General features: G+C 37.5%; 1 long non-coding RNA gene across 2 annotated transcripts in view; it reads right to left on the reverse strand.

Annotated features, from left to right (window-relative positions):
• Window positions 1–874: 874 nt before the first annotated feature.
• LOC102066250 (uncharacterized) overlaps window positions 875–18934 on the reverse strand; it is a 125448-nt gene continuing 107388 nt past the window's right edge. The window contains exons 5-6 of one of the 2 annotated variants that reach the window (XR_012580440.1): window positions 3295–4272; window positions 875–2690 (exon numbers count right to left, since the gene is read on the reverse strand). This is a non-coding gene — a long non-coding RNA (uncharacterized LOC102066250). The remainder of the gene's footprint in view (window positions 2691–3294; window positions 4273–18934) is intronic. The other variant, XR_012580441.1, reaches the window with a different exon arrangement.

The raw sequence follows: 18934 nt of genomic DNA on the forward strand, positions 1-18934 counted from the left end.
TTGTTTTATAGGCCAATGTGATAATTAAGCTTAACCTGGTGACATTTCTGCTCCCTGTTTCTCTCTGTAGCACTTGTTGCTGATCTTGCTGTCATGTGGGAAACTGCTTCCATGGAAACACCCTCTGCTCTGTGTGGTGTCTGGTTTCAATTTAATGCATTTTTCATAACATTTTTTTCCTCCATTTTTATGGGGAATTTACCATCTTTTAGATATTCTGCATTTCCCACCCTTGGTAATATTCATGGTCTCCCACCCCTGTTCACAAATACTGAGTGTGTTGCACATTTCCACACCAATTTGTGTGATTCCTTCGGGGCTGATGATGTGACTTTGCTATCAGCTCAGGTCACAGACATCAAGTGTCTACTTGATCTCATGCAGTACACACTGTGCAGCTCATCCAGGTCTGCTTAAACTGCCTCAGATTCACCATTACATGGAGCCACAGCAAATACAGCATTTGCACTTTGGTTAAATGCAGCATTTGAAATATGGGAAAGGAAACAGTGATTAAAAATTTTAGGATTTTAGGTGAGACAAAAAAAAAGGTAAGTTTTCAAGAACCAAATTTTTGAGAGCTCCAGAGGTTGTCCAGGTGAGTCTGTGATTCACTGCAGTCTCCAATCTTGTTTATATCTCAAGAAAAATAAAAATATGACACATAGAGAGAGCAACTAGACTAAGAGTGATATAAATGTGAGGGTTTTTTCATCTGTTCCATCTTTTTATTAGTAAAGTCATCACCAGACTTTGGTGTCAACAAAGCTTTCTGAAGAGATTTGTTTTTTAAAAACGGCATTAGATTAAAAGAAAAAAGCAGGCAGCAAAATAAAACTAACAACATTTTTTTAAATAAAACAACCATGGTATTCACAAAATTAATAGTAAAAGTAATATTGAGGTCCTTTTTTTCTTCAAATAAACAATATAAATTTTATACGCACAATAGAAAACATATATATCATAGAAACATTGAATTATTTGAGTGAAAAGGAATCTTTTAAGATCACCTAGTCCAATTCCCTTGCTGGATACTAAAATTGTCATTCAAATTGTGAAGTAAAAGAGTCAAAAGTTAGAAAATGCCACAACCAAGTTTGCTCTTGCAGCAGTTCTACCTGCATGTGAAAAAGCTGGCAGCTACTAATTAACATTCAGTAGAAGATGAGAATTGCCATTAAGCTAATTTAACAATACCAAAGACTGAATTATTTTTTTCAAAATAGCTGATTAGCACTGGTAGAGTGCTCTTAAAGGCAGGTAAGTCTTGAGGAAGTGCTTTCCAATACATATCAGCACTTTTAAACGTGGATTCATGACCCATTTCTTATAGGTTTATGTTAAGAAGCATGATTTTGTAGGGATTTATCATGTGCACCTTAAATGCCCGACAATCTTTACCCTTGTAACCAACACTCATTCTCTCCCCATTGCTACTGGAGATTTCATGTGAAGTACAGCAGCTTATTCTCTCACATTGTCTCTCTTTCCCTGGTATTTAAGTAACAGTATCTTCTCCACTCTCTAAATCCATCATCTATTTGGAGTTCTAGTTATCCATGGATATGTAAGTGAAGGTGATCTTTTAATAGTGTTACTGTTAGCTTTGCTCACTGAAAGAGGAAGGTGTGTAAATAGGAGCACAGGATTGTAAAAGAGAATATACTGATTACAGGCTGTTTATAATTTTAGCTTTTTTAGCAGAGCCTTGCTTGGATTCAATGACTACATGCTCTGCAGTGCTCACACTGCACTTATGCAAAGGAATTTGTCCAAATTACTGCCATTGCCTTGACTGTCTCCCTTCCAATGGAGATGGGATCTTTTGAATACCATTTATCTACTCTAGCCCTTTGATGCTTATGAAAGGACAGTTTCTAAGATGGTTTACCATTAGATGGTGAAAAGATGGTTGCCCTTTTTTAAGGGTATGTAGAAGGGAGATCCAAGCACCCTGAAATGCGGAGGTCACTTAGACCCAGGCAGAGCCATTACATATGGTTATCTCTAAAATGGAACGGAGAGAACTCTTCAGGTACCAGCATTTCTGCTGTGTTGGAGCCTTCCTTTGGGACAGGACTGAGGGAGAGATTGCTGGAAAATCTTTCTCTTCTTTGTCTGCCCAATGATGCCAAAGTTACAATCAGTGGTACATACACTAACAGGAGGCATCTGATTTTGACCAGCTGGCCCTTCTTCAGCAGCATCACAAGAAGTTTTGAGCTACATCCTCTGTCATGCTGTGATCCCTTGTACCAGTGTGTGAGGGTGGTGAGAAGTGGAGCAGCAGAACCCCCAACTCCAAGAAAACCAGCAGGAGAGGCCCTGGCGCTGTGCCACTGGAGCACTCTGCGCAGGAGTCTCTGAGGAACATGTACTCTGCATTGTCTGCCCACAGACAGCAAACAGTGCCTTGGCATGTGCTGCTAGTAGAGCCCTGGAAAAGTCCAAAATTGTTTTATTCTTGGGGCTTCGGGCACAATTGGAACTGGTCTCAGAAGGCAGAAAGTCATAATGCAGTCCTTGACAGCACCTTGCTTCATGCTTCAGTGCAAACACTCTTGTCTCTTGACTTTAAAGCACAGTGACTTGAGATGATCTGCTCAAAGCGTAACACATTTCTGCTGGCAGCCATGGTGTGCAACTACTCAAGAGCTTTTCTTCTGGCTATTTCTCATTGCTGAAATCTGCAGGGGGAGTAATTAGAAAAAAAATGTCAACACAAATGATGTTTAAGGCCCATGCTAAGAGCTTACTCATCTCATCTGCTTAAGAAAATCATCCCTCCAGTAAATTCATTTTTAATTTGAACAAGAACCCTGGTTTAGTCACAACACAGTCATTTTTAATTATGTTATTGAGACTGTGTTGGGTTTTTCTTGCCCTTCTGGGCTGATGCTCTATTTCCTCATCAGTGCTACCTCTCCTTGATTCTTTCAGGAAGACAGGGACTCAAAACACAATACACAAAGTAGACCCACAATCTTTTTTCTTTTTGTTTTCTTTTTTTAATACAGGGTTTTTATTTTCCTAAAAATAAACTCATCTACTTTTTTCATTTCCCAGCTGTCACACAGAGGCATTTTTAGCATCTGTTTGTATCAGGAATCTATAAATAGGAGTATCTATGTTGAAATGGGTGGGAATAAAAAGGGTATTTGAAAGAAAATAGTGAAGGGAGGTATGCTGAATGTGTATGCATAAATTTTCTTCTAAATAAATATGGCAATGAATCAGTTAGAGATACATTAGAACTACTGTACTTTAAGAAGAAATGAAAGTGATACCTACCTAACTTAGCAGTCTCGACAGATATTTGGATCCCACAAGGCATTTTGCATGGATGCTTCTTGGAAAAAGGATCCCACAAGCTGAGAAATTTTAAGTATTGTCCTACCTATCTTCAGCTTCAATGTTGTGTGTGGATTAAACTGTTGCACATGGACAGCACATCTGCACTAAGCGTTTGAAGATTAGATGGCCAACAGTAGCATTAACACAGCCAGCTCTCTCCTGCTACACTCCAAAAATTGCACTCCACCATGACAGCAATAAAGTCTGCTTCATGGGAATGTATCTCATCAGTGTGACTGATGATCCCTCCGTGTAACAGGATATTTCCATTGAAGTGCTATGGGAAATGCAATAGAAGACAATCAAAAGTGTCTGGATTTAAGATATTAGAGGGGACAAAGAATCTAGATCTCAGATTCAGGGATTCCTTTCAATTTATCACATGATCAGTCATTTCTTGCCTGGCTGTTGCTGTTTTGCAACTACTCCCTGGTGCTGCTTCCACAATGATTGCAGAAATGCAGAGATGCGTGAGGTGGTAGTTAACTTCTTCACAAGAGAAAGGACTCTGGCTTTGCATATCAACCACTGCAGAGCTACCAATATTCTTAGTGCCATGATCAGCAGCTGCAGCATTGAAAGGGGAGAATGCTCAGGAGATAAATGCTGTAGTCTTGTCTTCATTGACACAGCACTTCATCTCAGTTTAGTTAGTAGGGACAGTCTCCACTGGTTGAATTAAAAGGAAATGGCCATCTTGCTCAATTTTCTTAAAGTATGTTTATAGATGCCTGGTCATAAGAAAGGCTCTTTTTTCAACCTTGATTTGTATCCTGGAAAATAATTTAATTTCAAGGAATTTTAAACTGAGACACGATGCTAAAGAAAGGTACAATGGAAGAACTGGGAAGTATTGTAGTTCTAGGACAAGACTCCAGACTGTTGGACCGTCCTTTGTGCAGTGGGCAGATTTATCTGGGAAAAAAAAAGGGAGAAAATCTCGCCAAGGTTTCATCATCATTACACAGATTTTCTATAGAGTCATCAGTGACATGTGATCAAAGCTGCCTTAAGCTACCTTTTGTAAAAAACTGATTTTATTATCTTAAGCCTATAACTTATTAAAACTTGGTTGTGATATTTCCTTTATATTTTGCATTGTGTTTTAGGAAATACCTTACGACTATGGTTATGAACATAAAATTAATAATTCATGCTATACTATGAAGCATCTTGATTTTTAATAAAACTTGAAGCTTATTTATGCAAGGGAAGTATGCTTTTCATATAGTGGGATATGTGTTGCTCTGGAAGTTTGTAATAAAATATTGCTGAAAACATGCAGATCACATTTTAATAAAGCTAGTACTTTATATAGAAGTGCAAACAAGATCTCATCACTGTAGATATTTTGGAGAAGTGCAGGCAGGAAAAACAACAATAGGAGAAGGGCACACTACCCAAGAATTTAAAAATATATTTATTACCTAGAAGCATAAGTGATCACACTCTTACCCTTGTAGTTTAAAGTATAAAAAATGCACTGTTGTTACTGTCTGCTTTCCTGGCATTGAACCTCCACTTTGTTCTGTGCATTCAGAGCTGCTGTGCTCCTTGCCTTACGTCCTGGGGTCTGCAGAGGAACGGAGTTGTGAACCATTGGGACCAGAAGGCAGAGTTAAATAGATTTTGGTGTATAACATAACTTTCAGATTGTCACAAGATTCTGCCTCATCAGTTCGTGTGTCAGGATGAGGCTCTGCTTACTCTGCTTTCATACTTCAAGAAAGTTCCAGACAATCCTGGTCTTCTTAGTCTCTAAACAAGCCTTCCTTTTCTGTCTTACTCCTGAAAGTTGATGAAGACTCTTTCGTCACAGGCTATGCTTGGTTCAAAGCCCAAGGGAAGACTAAAAGCAATTAAAAACTGTTTTCTCACTTTGCATTTTTGAACACAAAATACTTTTCCAATAGCTTGGAGATGCTAAGTTCCAAACACTTCCAAATTTTGGAAGACCATGGAAGAGGGTACTTCCACGATGAATGGCCAATTTTTTGGTTATTTTTTTGTAATTGCTGATTAAGAGGGTGCAACAGTCCAAACGTGACTGGGCTAGACAGTGACTAGATTTTCTGGCTAAAAACTGGGAAATAAGACAGAAGGACATGAACTAACAGAGAAGAAAATGATCTATGGCATTATAAGGATTATTGGAACATGACAGAGGAGCTATTGTGGTGATAAAGCATGCACTGAAGAGGTGCTGCTTTGAAATCAGAAACAGAAGCTAAAGCAGCAGGTTAACACACACATTTATAAAAGGACTATTAAGAGTCAGGATGGAAAGCACCATCTTTGTAAATGAAAAAAACATCATGCTCCCCATTTTGTGTCTTCAGAATATGTTAAACACTACTCATGAAAATGCTCCTGCCTTGTAAAAATGACAGAGGTTTTGGATTTTGTAAGAGGAAGAAGTGTTCAGAGCTAGACAAATAGAATCGAATGATGAAACTTTTATCAGTGTGGCTTCATCTTTTCCTCCATTAGCAAGGCCAGCACCAAAGCTCTGAAACCAGTTTTAGTATTCATACTAGGAAAACATGAATAAAGTGGAGAGAAAATTGACCAAAAAGAATGTGCTTTATAGTCTGGAGAAGTAATTTCTAAGGAAGGCCTAAAGGCTTTTAAACAACCTATTGAGATGAAACTTTCTAGTCTATACATATGTTTCACACACAGAATATGCCTGCCAATTCCACCTCTTTTTGCTTTTATCTTATCAGTACTTTAAAAATTGTTTCATGTAGCAGGTTGACTTCATCTTCCCTTACTTCAGACCATTATACAGCCACTGCAAAACACTTCCTGCATGAGAAAATCTGTAAACCTTTCTTCCTAGAGTAGAAAGACATAAAATAATATGCAATAACCAAAACTGAACTGACCTATATTAGAAATGCATGGCAATTTTTGGTGGGTTTTTTTTCATAGTGAGGGTAACTGTCCATTGCAAATCCTAAGATATAAAGAACATTGGGTTATTATTGAATAGCTCTATAACAGACATACTGAACCACAACTGAAACGTTGGGAGCTTGAGGCAGGAACCTCTGTGGCCGTTGAGATGCAGAAAGTTATGTTAAATTATTACAATGAGTCCTCATATCTCTGTTTCTGTATATGGACTGTGACAGCAGGCACAACAGAACCCCATAGACTCCTTCAGGGATAATGACCTAGAATGACCTATTTAGCAATAGTGTTTCCTGGGAATTTTCACAAAGGAAAAGCAGATCTGTAGAGCACTTCTGTCCATTCTTTCTTATGAGGACTTGCAGGTATGTTGAGAGCAGTTGCTGCTTTTCTCTCTGCTCTGGGTAAAAGTCTTTTTTTTTTTTTTTTTTTTTTAGCATGAGAAAGTTTATTTCATCTATGAAAAGAGTCTTTTGAAAGACTTAAATCAGAACCACAAAGATGACTGATGTACAAGTGAGAAGAAAAGAAATAATATAGAAAAGATAATACTGAAAAGAAAAGGTAGAAGTCAGAACTCCCAGGTTTAGGTGAGAACTCCAAAGAGAAATTGTGGGGAAAAATTCTGTAACAAAAGATGACAGAAATCTTTGCATTCACATTAACACAAGAAGAAGTTGTAAATTGGATCAAGATAACTTTTTAATATAATCTAAAATCTGACAATGATAAAACTGATAAACTCTTCATTACAGTTCTAATTGCCCTTTAAAAAAATTATATCAATACAGTAAATGAACTCCTAAATGCCTGAAGATGGCTTTTTCTGTTTTTTTCTCTTTTTCAGAGTTATAAAAATAACCTGCTCAAAATCCACATTGCTGTCTCTGGCTCACAGATACAGTCTTTGCTGTTGTAACTAAAACCAGCTGTTTGACTAAAATTGACACTGATTTATTAATTTACCAGATCAGAGGAAGGTCAGTAATAACTTGTCCTCTTCCTCCTTAATATTATCTTCAAGTTTACAGTCACATCTAGCAGAGATTTTCACTACATTAACTATACATTATGGTCTTGGTAAGAAATCTATTTGAGTCTGCAAGAGATTTTCACCTCGTTACTGTCGGATCAGGCTGAGCTGGACTTTGCAGAAATGTCATTTGGCATCTGTCCATACCATAAGTCATACTGTGCTCTATTCTGTGAGAATATTCTAAATGTTTCTTGAGTACAGGAACATCTAAATCCACAGAATTTATCTAAGAGAGAACATTTTCTGGAAATATTTTGTGGATGGGAATACAGGAAACAAAATATTCTGTATCTGTAGATTTCATTAAAGAAATGAATTAGAACCCTCCTTCTGTTAGAATATGATCACTTTCCCACCATTGAAATACTCAACCACAAAACTGGATAAATGTAGCTAAACATATTTTTATGTGTTTAAAAATTCCAAAAGAGAAAGTGTACAAAATTCCAAAGAGAAAGTGTACAGCTGATCCCTCACCTGCTAGAATGTGAGATATTTACTATTAAGTATTGATTTTACATGGTAGGATGTGCAATAAATGCTGTCATGGAACATAGGTGTCCATTTTTGTAACATGATCAGGCATACACCTGACCACAGAAACAAGCAAATTGATCTCACTGTGAATGTGTCAAATAATGAGAAAAGGGCTGTAGGACCTTTGGGGAAAAAAAGTGGCAAGGAACTAGGCTCCCAGAACATTTAATTTGGTCCATGATTTCATCTTGAACCATAGTAGATGGCCTCAGGGGAAAAAAAAATAGCATGTTGGCTGAGATAGTGAATTTTTGCAAAATAGATTCATTTCAGAAACACCAAGCTGGAGAGTCCTGTGCTTACAATGGTCCAGGAACATCCATACTATGGAGAACAATATTAGACATAATGATTGCTATGTTTGTGGGGCTAAAAATGTGGCAAGTGTCTAGTGAATACAACATCTTCCCAGAAACTAACAGTAATAATGCTGATACACAGAGGAGTTCTAGATAGAGGTAGAAAAAAAGAAAGACACAGACAGAAGACTAATATTACATTCTTTCAGCGATATCCTGCATGTAACAGAAACATCATCTTGGGTAGATACCACACAAAACACTGGTAATTCCCTCTGTGTGTATTTCTTCTGAATTCATATTGACCCCTCCAAAAATGTTCAGGTCAGGTCATGAACAAACATTGGTATCACAGCTATAACTCTTCACATTTGAGGATATCTCACCTTGGATCTTTCCTCAAGGTGTCTTATCTCTGTAGCATCTTCACTGACAATTAGCTGATACTTTGAGAGAAAACATTTCAGAATACTTCCTGCAAAATCCTCAAGCAGTTGTTTAAAAATCAACACCAGGTGTGCACCTTGAGCATTCCATATTAGCATGCCATAATTTTACCAGATTTTTATGACTCCTTTTAGTTTGTGTGTTGGTACAACCATAAAAGATTATTCTATAAATGTGACTAATTCAAGAACTCATTATTTTACACATAAGCTCAGAGTTGTTCTCCACTTGTATAGTATACTGAAGGTGCAGTTCTGCCTTTCATGAGAATTGGTTTGGCTGTTGGATCCAGAAATAACACCGATCATTTTTTATAAGCTCATTTTTTCAGGAAACATTAGAAAAAAATCCAGTAACAAAGTTTCTGCTTATGACAGATGTCAAGAAAGAGGTTTCCCATCAGAACAAATGAGTTAATGAGTTAACTTAGACTGGGAATGAGAGCAAGCCAGGCTGTACTCCACTCAAAGTGGAGTGGTCTCCAAGATTTACATCATATTCTCCAGGATCTCATCCAATTTTGTTTTATTATCTTAAGAAATAGAGATTGATATTTGATAACCCTATTTTAATATGTCTTTCTGATGACTGATATACCAATGAATGAATCTTTCTGCCAAAAATCCGCAGAAAATACTCACCTCACATTTATGACAGTGTTCATGTCCATACCACAGGCAACTTTTAAAAAAGAGACAACAGGATGTGTCTTGTCAGAGGTGATCTCAGTTAACTTCCATTTCATTTTGATGTGCACTTATTACCATAGTAATGAGCATTTCAGAGATCCCCAAGACTCCTTGGATGTGATAAAACTTCTTTACTTATTGTCAGAGGAAGCAGTGATGCCCACAAATGAGAATCTTTGAAATATTATGCTTCAGACTGTCAATGTTTGATGACCAGCAGTGAAGTTTTCCTCTTTGCAGGAAGCGTACTTATCATTTTGGAATCTTTATATAGACTGTGATGTGGCCTGACTAGAAAGCTGGACATCTGATCTTTCCTGATAATGTTTTTAAAGATTGAGTTCCTGATTGTATTGACAACAATCATCATCCTAATGATGAAAACCAACATTTAGATTATTGCTGTAATAAAACTTTTCTTAGAGTGTAGTGATTCTGATTCAGTGGCCTCTTTCTATACAATTTCAAATGATAAATTTGGCTCAAGAAAAAGATGGTGCTGGAAACCAAAACCAAGACAATTATACAACTTATCATTGAGAACATCACCAGTTAGAATGCTCAATGATGCAGAGCAACTGAGAAATATAAGGAGTGATGTCCTTATCAGTTTGTAAGTTTCACCTGTGAAATTGAAATCTCTAGACATTGATAGATAGGGCAGACATGAAATGCATCTTTGGCAAGGCTATGACTTCATCCCATGGACTTTACTTATAGTATCTGATTTGCCTATCTTATTAACAATTATCTTGCTTACAGAGAAGGGAGAGGACAGTCTGTTCAGGGGTTTGTCTCTTGTTTGCCTTAAGATAATGTGATTGTCCTTCAAAATAAGAATATCTAATTCAGGTTGAATAACATCAGCCTATTCCCATGACTGCCATCTTAGATAGCAAGAAAGCAGGTACATTAATTTAGATTCTTCAGTGGCAACAGTTTTATCTCGAGGCTGTAAAGTCACAGTCAAGATCATTCTGTACTGTTCCTAGGAGTGGCTCCAGAAGTTCTGATGCTTGTCAGCAGCAGCATATAAACCTTTTCACCAGAAATCTGAGGGCATAGATATGAAGCACACTTGCTGGGGTCTTAAATGTACTAAAACGTCTTGACCAATCCAACTTAGGGCTTCAATCCCCCCTCAGCATAGCCAGGGACCAGGAACTCCAGCTTAACTCTGGGCCTTCAGTGTCAGTCTAAACCATGCCATAGGAGTTCCCGTGCTCAGCTCAACCCCCGTGTTGGTCCTGACCCTGATCTGCAGGAGGCTCACCTTGAGCCTGTGCCATCACTATGGCCCTGCCTGCTGATCACTGAACTGTGTCTGACACTGGCTCTGACTGCTGGACCGGATTCTGCTCCAGCCTGCCAATTGTAACTCCCTGGCATGACCTTGGACCTGCCTTATTGCCACAAACTTGCCTGGCAGTCTGGACTCTTGACTGAGCCTGGCTCCGTGTCTGGGACTGAGATCTGCAGCGAAGGATATAGCACGCTGTAGCAACAAGCAGTTCCAGATCTTACATACAGTATGAAGCAAAAAATGTTATCAAATAATTTCTACACCAACCCCATCACTTCCAGATGACAGGCATTTTTAATGCAGATGACCAGTTGTGATTAAAAACCTCCAAGTGAATCTTCTGCTTTCCTGAGTAAAATATTTATGCGAATTACTGCTCTTATCTTTACAGACTTGGTGGGTACATCTATGTTTCCCTAGTGAATGTAGCTGGTGTGAACTCCCAACTTTTGGATTTCATTATGACCTTTGGTTTTGTCAGAGTAAAGAAATAATGACTATAAAACCTGGTTTCCTTGTGTGACTGCCTGTAGGAGGTGGTCACCTTTTAATCTTCTTTTAGATAAAGTAAACAGATCCATTTTCTTTAGTGCCTCAGTATAAAACTTGTATAAAACAATTGTGCTCTTGATTGTTGTGAAGAATTTTTAATAAAAATTAAATGGATGATAATTATAACAATATTATGAAGAACTGGTCAGAAGGTCAGAGGAAAGGGATGGAAAATTACCAGCAGAATGAAAGGAAGTAGTGTCTAGGAAAAGCCTTATATTTTTAACATTTCATTTCTGAGCCTCTGATTTGGTTTCACAATTTTCTAAGGGTTTTCATGTTGTGATGAAGTTCTGTTTCTCATTTTCCATTATATTTCACTATTAATCAGGTTTGGGCAAAGGAAAAACAGTGATATATAAAAGGAAGTGAATTCAGTGGTAGTATTTGATGTTTCATTTTCTTCACATATCCTTTATAAATTTCCCAACCATTCTTAAGGTAGTGTATAATTAATCACACCATGTTCTATAGTAAGAACACAGTTTTTTTCCAGACCATATTAAATTATCTGATGGATCTGATGCCAGAGAGCATTCATGAGTAGTGATCGGTCCTAAATATTTTTTAAAAAAGAGGAAAAAAGTCCAATATGGAGCCATGAGTGTGGCATAAAACATTCTCCAGGAAAGAAATGCAGCCTTATGCCAATTCAAGGCCTTTTAAATGCTTCTCAGGAAGAGCTGAACTCTGCATATGAAATTTGAGGCATCTTGAAAAGTGCATATTTCAGGACAATTATTGAAAACTGGCCCCACTCTGAGCAATGCATTTAAAAAATCCAAAATAACTAATCAAAGTGGAACTTGACCTGTTCTTTGTAATTGTCTGAATATTTGAAATGTAGACATTATTCTTAGATATTCTCATACTTCTCAAAACACACCTATAAAATAGCATTTAGCAGAGCTGGCCATGATTTTTTTACATTTACTGTAAAGACCTTTCTGGGATTTTTCAGGGAACTCTGTATTACAACTCTCTCCTTTATGGTGAGAAACTTAGAAATTCTCAGCATAATAGAAACAGAAGGAATTTGCTGGGTTACATCATACCTGAATGAAAACAAAATTATTTCAATTTGAGTAATTTTTTTCCATCTATACCGTAGGTATAGTCACAGACCATCATTAATTACAATTAAATAGAGGATGTTATGGGCCTTATCACTGATATGTCGCAAAAGCAGTTTTCAGGACTAGATATAATGATAGACTATCATTTTAAATTGTGTTTACTGCAAAAAGAGTTTTTGCAGGAAAATCAGATCAGAAAAACAAACACTAGGAGTCTGATTAAGTACCTTAATTTCCTAGTTCTATCCTTCAACAGGATGAAAGCACTTACAATGTCTTCTTACATTTTTGCGTGCCTTAATTGTCTTCAGGTTTTTATATTACAGCAAGAAATAATTTCAGTTTAGTTCAGCTTAGTGTTTGGTTTGCTTCTTAACTAATGTTTTAAATGCTGTTGGGATCTTTTCAACCCCTGTAAAACAACCCCCAAAAAAGGCAATTTAGCTTTTTCCTTCTCCTAAACTTTAAAAAAAGGAACTCAGTAAAACTGAGTGTTTGAGAGGATCAGAATACTGGCAAATAAGAATACTACCTTACTGTTTCTGTTGCAAAACAGCAGCAATGGCATGGCCTTCTCTTCAGGTTAAACACAGAGCAGTTTCAGGTAGATACAGAGACTTATTTTCTTAGACACTTACCTAGGACAATTGAAAATTTTTGGAAAACGAGTCATTACTTCTGGAAAATACATTGATGGGAATGAAATAAAAAACACCTTTATAAGGTACTTATGCTTTTCTACTACAATACTTTTCTACTACTGCATGAATCTCAAGAGACAACTGCTATTAGCCTCAGCTTACAGACAGTAAGGACAATATGACAGCAGTAAGGCTTGGGGTAATCTGCAAGAAGTTCAGATTCTAGACAATTTCCTGAGTTTAGCTGCTTATTAGTTAAGTAATTCTTCCTTGACTGGTATTTTATTTTATTCCCTTTGACTGGTTCTTTAGAGATGCATAGCCTTTTCCCTTCCCTAAGATCAAAGATCTAATTTGGGATTTCTGTATTTGAGCTTAACACATCACACCAATATTTGGAACTGAATTCATCATTTCCCAGCATGAATTTCTAAGTGTAGGACGATTCTGACTCTTATGGAACCTTAAATTTACTGATCAGGGCTTTTTGTGGGGGATAATATAATTTTAAACTCAGTAAGTAAGAACAGTAAACCCTGGGACTTCAGCCTTGTACTCATTTATTTCCTTCTAATGTTAATTCTGTCAGTGGGAACAAGCTCTGCTCTTTATAAGAAGCTGCAGTTTGATCCCAGATACATCTGATTTTTTTCAGAGGCATATTTTATAAAAAACTTTACCATATATTCAAAAGGAAAGAAGCTATTATTTGGCCTAAAATTATTTTTATCACCCTTAATATTAGCTAGAAAAGTCTATGAAAACACATTTAAACAAAGTTTATATTTCTCCTCTTTTTTTTTTTTTTTTTAAGAGGAGTATGTCATTCTAGTTTTGCACACCATTGTATCAATGTGAAGCTGAACTGTGTTTCATTTGCTTCTGGCACTTAAAAAGAAGATAATACTTCTCTTGTGCTCATGATAAAACTCTAGAGGTAGCTGTGAAGTGATAAACCAAGAGAGTAGTTCACTGAGTTGATTGGAAAACTGGACAGAGCATTTTCAGGAGGGAAAGGATACATCTCCTTTAAAGGGGTCACATCAGGTTGTGAATTCCAGTTAAACAGCAGATACAGTAATTCACACCCTTCCATCCAAGGTGTGATTGTGTTGGGTGCCTTCCAGCAGCCACTGTGTGTGAGAAGTGAGTTACCTTGAGCAGACCATGCCTGCTCTTCTGGCACTATTGCCCAGGGCAGAGCAGCCCATGTGTCAGAGCCAGTGGCTGCTGCAAGGGCTTAGGTGGAGTGCCCCATGCCAGCCTGCTGTGCACTGAGGTTAGGACAGGCAGAGCACTCCAGCCTGCCAGGAAAAGCATATGGCTCTGCTTTTCCACAGAAAATGAAATGCAGAGGAAGAACTCTGTGTGAGCCAGTGCACTGTATGGTGGGAAAAATCCAAATGGGGTCATTCTGATGGGATATTAGAAAGAAGAATTCTCAGCCTCTGAAAAATGTAAGGCTGACCTGTTATCTATATTACTCTTTATTCCATCTTACAAAACCAGATATTCCATTATGCCATTTCCTTTGAGGCCATTCTTACTGAGGTTCAGAAAGAAAGCTTCACTGTCTTTTTGTCTCTTTCTCCCACCACCTCAGCCCTCCCTGCCACCAGGGCAGAACAACACTGAAGCTGATAACATCCTGCTCCTTCATTATTACCAGTTCAGAAAAGTCTTTTCAGGTGGTAATCAGTCAGTAAGAATGAATTGTTAAGAGATCTTGAACCTGCCCAGAGCTTAGACTGAAGGGAATAGGTGCTTGAGGCTGAGAGGAGTGGCAGAAAGAAGCTGTGGTGTGTGGGGGCAAGCCAGTGCTGAGCTTAAGGAATGGAACAGTGAGAGGGCTGCTCAGGTGAGAAGTTGGAAGATTTAGTATGCATTCAGCATTAAATTTAATGCTTGTTCTATGGAATGGTGTTGCAGCCTAGTAAACCTGATTTTTACCATTATCACAAAAACGCCGTGGGGTTCCTGCTGACTGACAGCATAGGGTTCAGGATTGCTTTGGGTTTGCCTTTGTCTAAACAGGTAATACCTGGTTAAACAGTGGCTGACTAGTGCCCAGCTAGCTGTGAGCCTAATTTCTGAGAGTATATGACAAAAGTCTGGAAAACACATGTAGTCACTGAGTAACAAAAATAGCCCTGAATGTTGACTGAGACTGCAGGGAAGCTACTCGGTGATTTTTTAGCTTTAGTTGGGAATCTGTGAAAAGAAAGAGTGAAAAACCAGACTGTTTTAAGAAAACATTTCAAAGAGTTACCTTTTCTAAAGGTTCACAGACGTGAATACAGTGCTTCTCATGGTTATTGGATTGATCAAAGCCCTCTTCACGCAGGCTAAAATGTGTTGTTTTGTACCTCTTAGATCCTACTTAAGGCTCTTAAGGCATATAAGGGATAAGTGCTGTACAAAGCCTCTACTGGCTTTCTGCAAAAGGATAATTTTTAATAATAACATAGAAATAAGTCCTTCCTGAGCTCAGTTCATCCCACTTGAATCCCCTCTTGTCACTGTATCCTTCAAGCTCCTTCATGAAAATGTCCTGCATCTCTAGCACTCATTTATGTTATTTGCTCCAATGACCTTACTTGACAACTTACTCCAAGTGTTTACTGCTCTTTGAACAAAGTAGTTCTGCCTGAATTCAGGTGCAGTTAAGCGATAATAGCATTGCTGCTCTGTTTTATGAGGCAATAAGGTGGTTCAGCTGAGTAGTTTATCCCAACAAGGGAACCAGAATATTGCAAAGTAAAACACTCACATTGCTCTTGGGCCGCAAAATATGTTTGTAACCAAACACTTTAAACAAGGAGCAGCTTATTCAAGGCTACATCACAATTTACAAGTACTTCCCTGCTGTACTTCTTAGGCAGACACCTCCCAAACAGCTTGAGTCACTGAGCTTTTTGGTTCAGCAGAACTGCCTAATCTGCAGCAGATTGGGCCAGTGCATCTGGATCCTCTTCATCCACTATGCTAGGTCAAGACCTCACTAAAACAGCTTAAAATATTTGTCTTACAGTCTTATTACTCTGGAGCAGGGAGGAAGCATCTCAGACAATTAATGATAATAGAGAGATCCACATATTGAGACTTCAGTTTTGAAAAATAGGAGAGGAAGTTCCTTGCATGCCTTGCCATCCATACTTGTGTAAAAGTACATGTATGTAAAGTTATGTAAAATAGTAACCTACAAAAAGCACAGGGTGAAGGTGAAAGTGAAAAGGAACTGCATAATCTCGATCAAAAATTTTAAGTAATGTCCGATACTGATATTCTTTTCAGTACCTATAAGGCATCAAAACCTGCCCAAATATTTGTGAAAATACCATGTTGCTGTATCAGCAGGGAAAACCTACTATCTTGCCATCTTAATAGGATAAAAAATCCTTTTCAGCATTTGTTACAGATGTCAAATAGCTTACACATATTTTTAATCCCAAATCATGGTAGGTATGGATGTCTTCATTGTGTTTGAAAATAAAAGGCAAGGTACTTTGAGTTTGAATGTAAAATATGACTTTGCTGAATGGCGATGTGTAATTTCTAGATCACCATGCAAGACTTTAACATGATTGTTTCAAATTAAATTAGCAATTTGATTGTATCAATAAATTTTCAAATTTTAAATTAAATTAGAAAGTACTCAGTGAAATATGAATTAATTTAGTTTTTAATTCACTTTTGAGTTTCAGTCCAGCTTTATCCTAGTACAACCAACAAAGGTTTCAAGCTACATTCCTAGAAACCAATAACTATAATAACAATTTTTCATTTAGTTTTTTTCAGAAGGCAATTCTGATAAATCTAGTAAACACCAGTGAGTATTTTATTAGAGTGCCAGGAAATAAAAATCAATGAAGGAGATAACTCTGCTCACATGTCCACTCTCTGTCACTTTTATTTAAAACCTCAATTAATTTAATGATTAAAATACTGATTTCTAACTTTTGAAATGTCATATTAGCCTTTTCAGTTCACACAGTGTATTTAATCAGAAAAAAAATTTAACTGTTGCAAAAATATACAGAGAATAAATTAGAAGATGAATCATCACTTGCAGAATTTTGTGACATTTCATTATAAAATCCATACTTTGACTAAACAAAGCTGGTAACAAGGTTTATTATAAATTCAAAATCCAACATAAAATTTTTAAATGACCCTGGGATAATAATTTTTCATTCTGAAACCATGTAAAACACTGGATTTTGGAGCACCTGCAGAGTTTGTTCATTTGGACACCATGCTGTTCATCTGTTTGACGTGTTTGCTGAGCTTCACCTCTGAAGCTGCAGTGAGAATAGATGTAGATTGGATAGTTTAAATTAAGAATTAAGATCAGTAGTCACAGGACATATTTATTTCTCTTGAAAGGCACAGACAGAGTAAAAGCTAAAGAATGAATTGTAATTAGAATTTTCAAAAGTGCAATAACTCATTAAGACTTCTTGTGCTTTGCTTGCAGGAGGTAAGGTTTAACTTGTTCTGATTGAGGATCTTATAGATCGTTTGTAATGGTTTGGAGCCTGAGCAAACTCAGAAGAAAAGGTGACCAGCAAGAGTCATCATGTCCCAAATAATGCATGAGAGAAATGGACACTGGTCTTTTGCATCCTGAAGTTAGAAACTTTTTTTTTTTTTTAATATTAACTTTGCCATGATTGTATCATGTCAAAGAGCCTTAATGAGTCTTGTTTATCATGCCATAATCATGAACTATATTGAAATTTGAAAGAATGCTGTACTCAGTTCAGACTGACATCAAGGGTAAACTATTAAAAATGTGTCCTCTTATAACACCAAGCAGCAACTTTGCTAAACCCAAATCCCAGAGGTTATCCTCAGATCTAATATTATTGCAACATATTGACCTATTTGTCAAAGTCCTTAAGTGGGTGACTGATCAGGGCTATTGAAATGAACTGCATGTCTCTTTGCAGATTGGACTTTATTCCACAGTGTCTAGAGCCCTTACACAGATAAATCTCCTAGTGCTAATTGAAAGTTATATTGCCTATTTTAAAGAGGGAGAAAACTGAAGACAGGCTAACGGTCAAAAAAGAAAACACGATCCAATTCAAATTTTATTACTATTACTCTTTTTGTAGTAACACAAACTGCACTGAGACATTTCTCCAATCCAGTGAGAAAGCAAATACAAAAGTGTCCACAAGGTCAATAGCGGCTGGATGAGTTTGACTTTTCAATCATTGTACACAATTTCTATTTAAGGTCTTACATGAAGTAAGTGATCGAGAGTAGTCAACTTGGTTTTACAGAGAGAAATCCTGCCTGATGGACCTGATAGCCTTCTAGAATGAGCTGACTGGCTTTGTGCAGCAGGGGTGAGCAGGGGATTCTCTTTACCTTGACTTTGGTAACACTTTTAACACTGTATACCACAGCACTCACATAGACAAACAGAAGTACAGGCTATGTTAACAAGTTAGGTTGACTGAGAAATTATTTTATGCTGTTCTGAAAGAACCAGTAGCATAAAGTAAAGCTGTGATCCCTATAGTACCCAGTAGTGATTAGCATATCCATTAGTGATTGGCATAGTCGGTACTGACATTGGGATGGGACGAAATGCACACCCAGGGGGTGGGCTGAGGATATGAAACTGGGAGGAGTGGCTGACATACCAGTGGGTTGTGCTGCCTTTCAGAAAGATCTGTACGGGCTGGAGCATTGAGCTGACAGGAATCACCTCAAGTTTAACAAAGAAATGCAGAATGCTGTATCTGGGGAGGAGGAATAACCCAATTCACCAGCACATGCTGGGATCTGACCAGTTGGAAAGTAGCTTGGTAGAGATGAACTAGCAGCTTCTCATACAAAAAAACCTGAACATGAGCCAGAAATCCATGTCACAAAGACCAAAAACACCCTGACCTGTATGAGTAGGAAAAATGCCAGCAGTTTGAAGGAGGTGATCCCTCTGCTGTACTCTGTGGAAGGGCCACATAAGGAGTGCTGTGCCCAGTTCTAGATGGCTGTAATGAATTTGACTGGCTGACCATTGTATATCAAGGAGTTAGTGAAACACATTATAGTCAATTTGAGTAT

This window comes from Zonotrichia albicollis, chromosome 1, assembly GCF_047830755.1.
Source record: "Zonotrichia albicollis isolate bZonAlb1 chromosome 1, bZonAlb1.hap1, whole genome shotgun sequence".
NCBI lineage: Eukaryota > Metazoa > Chordata > Aves > Passeriformes > Passerellidae > Zonotrichia > Zonotrichia albicollis.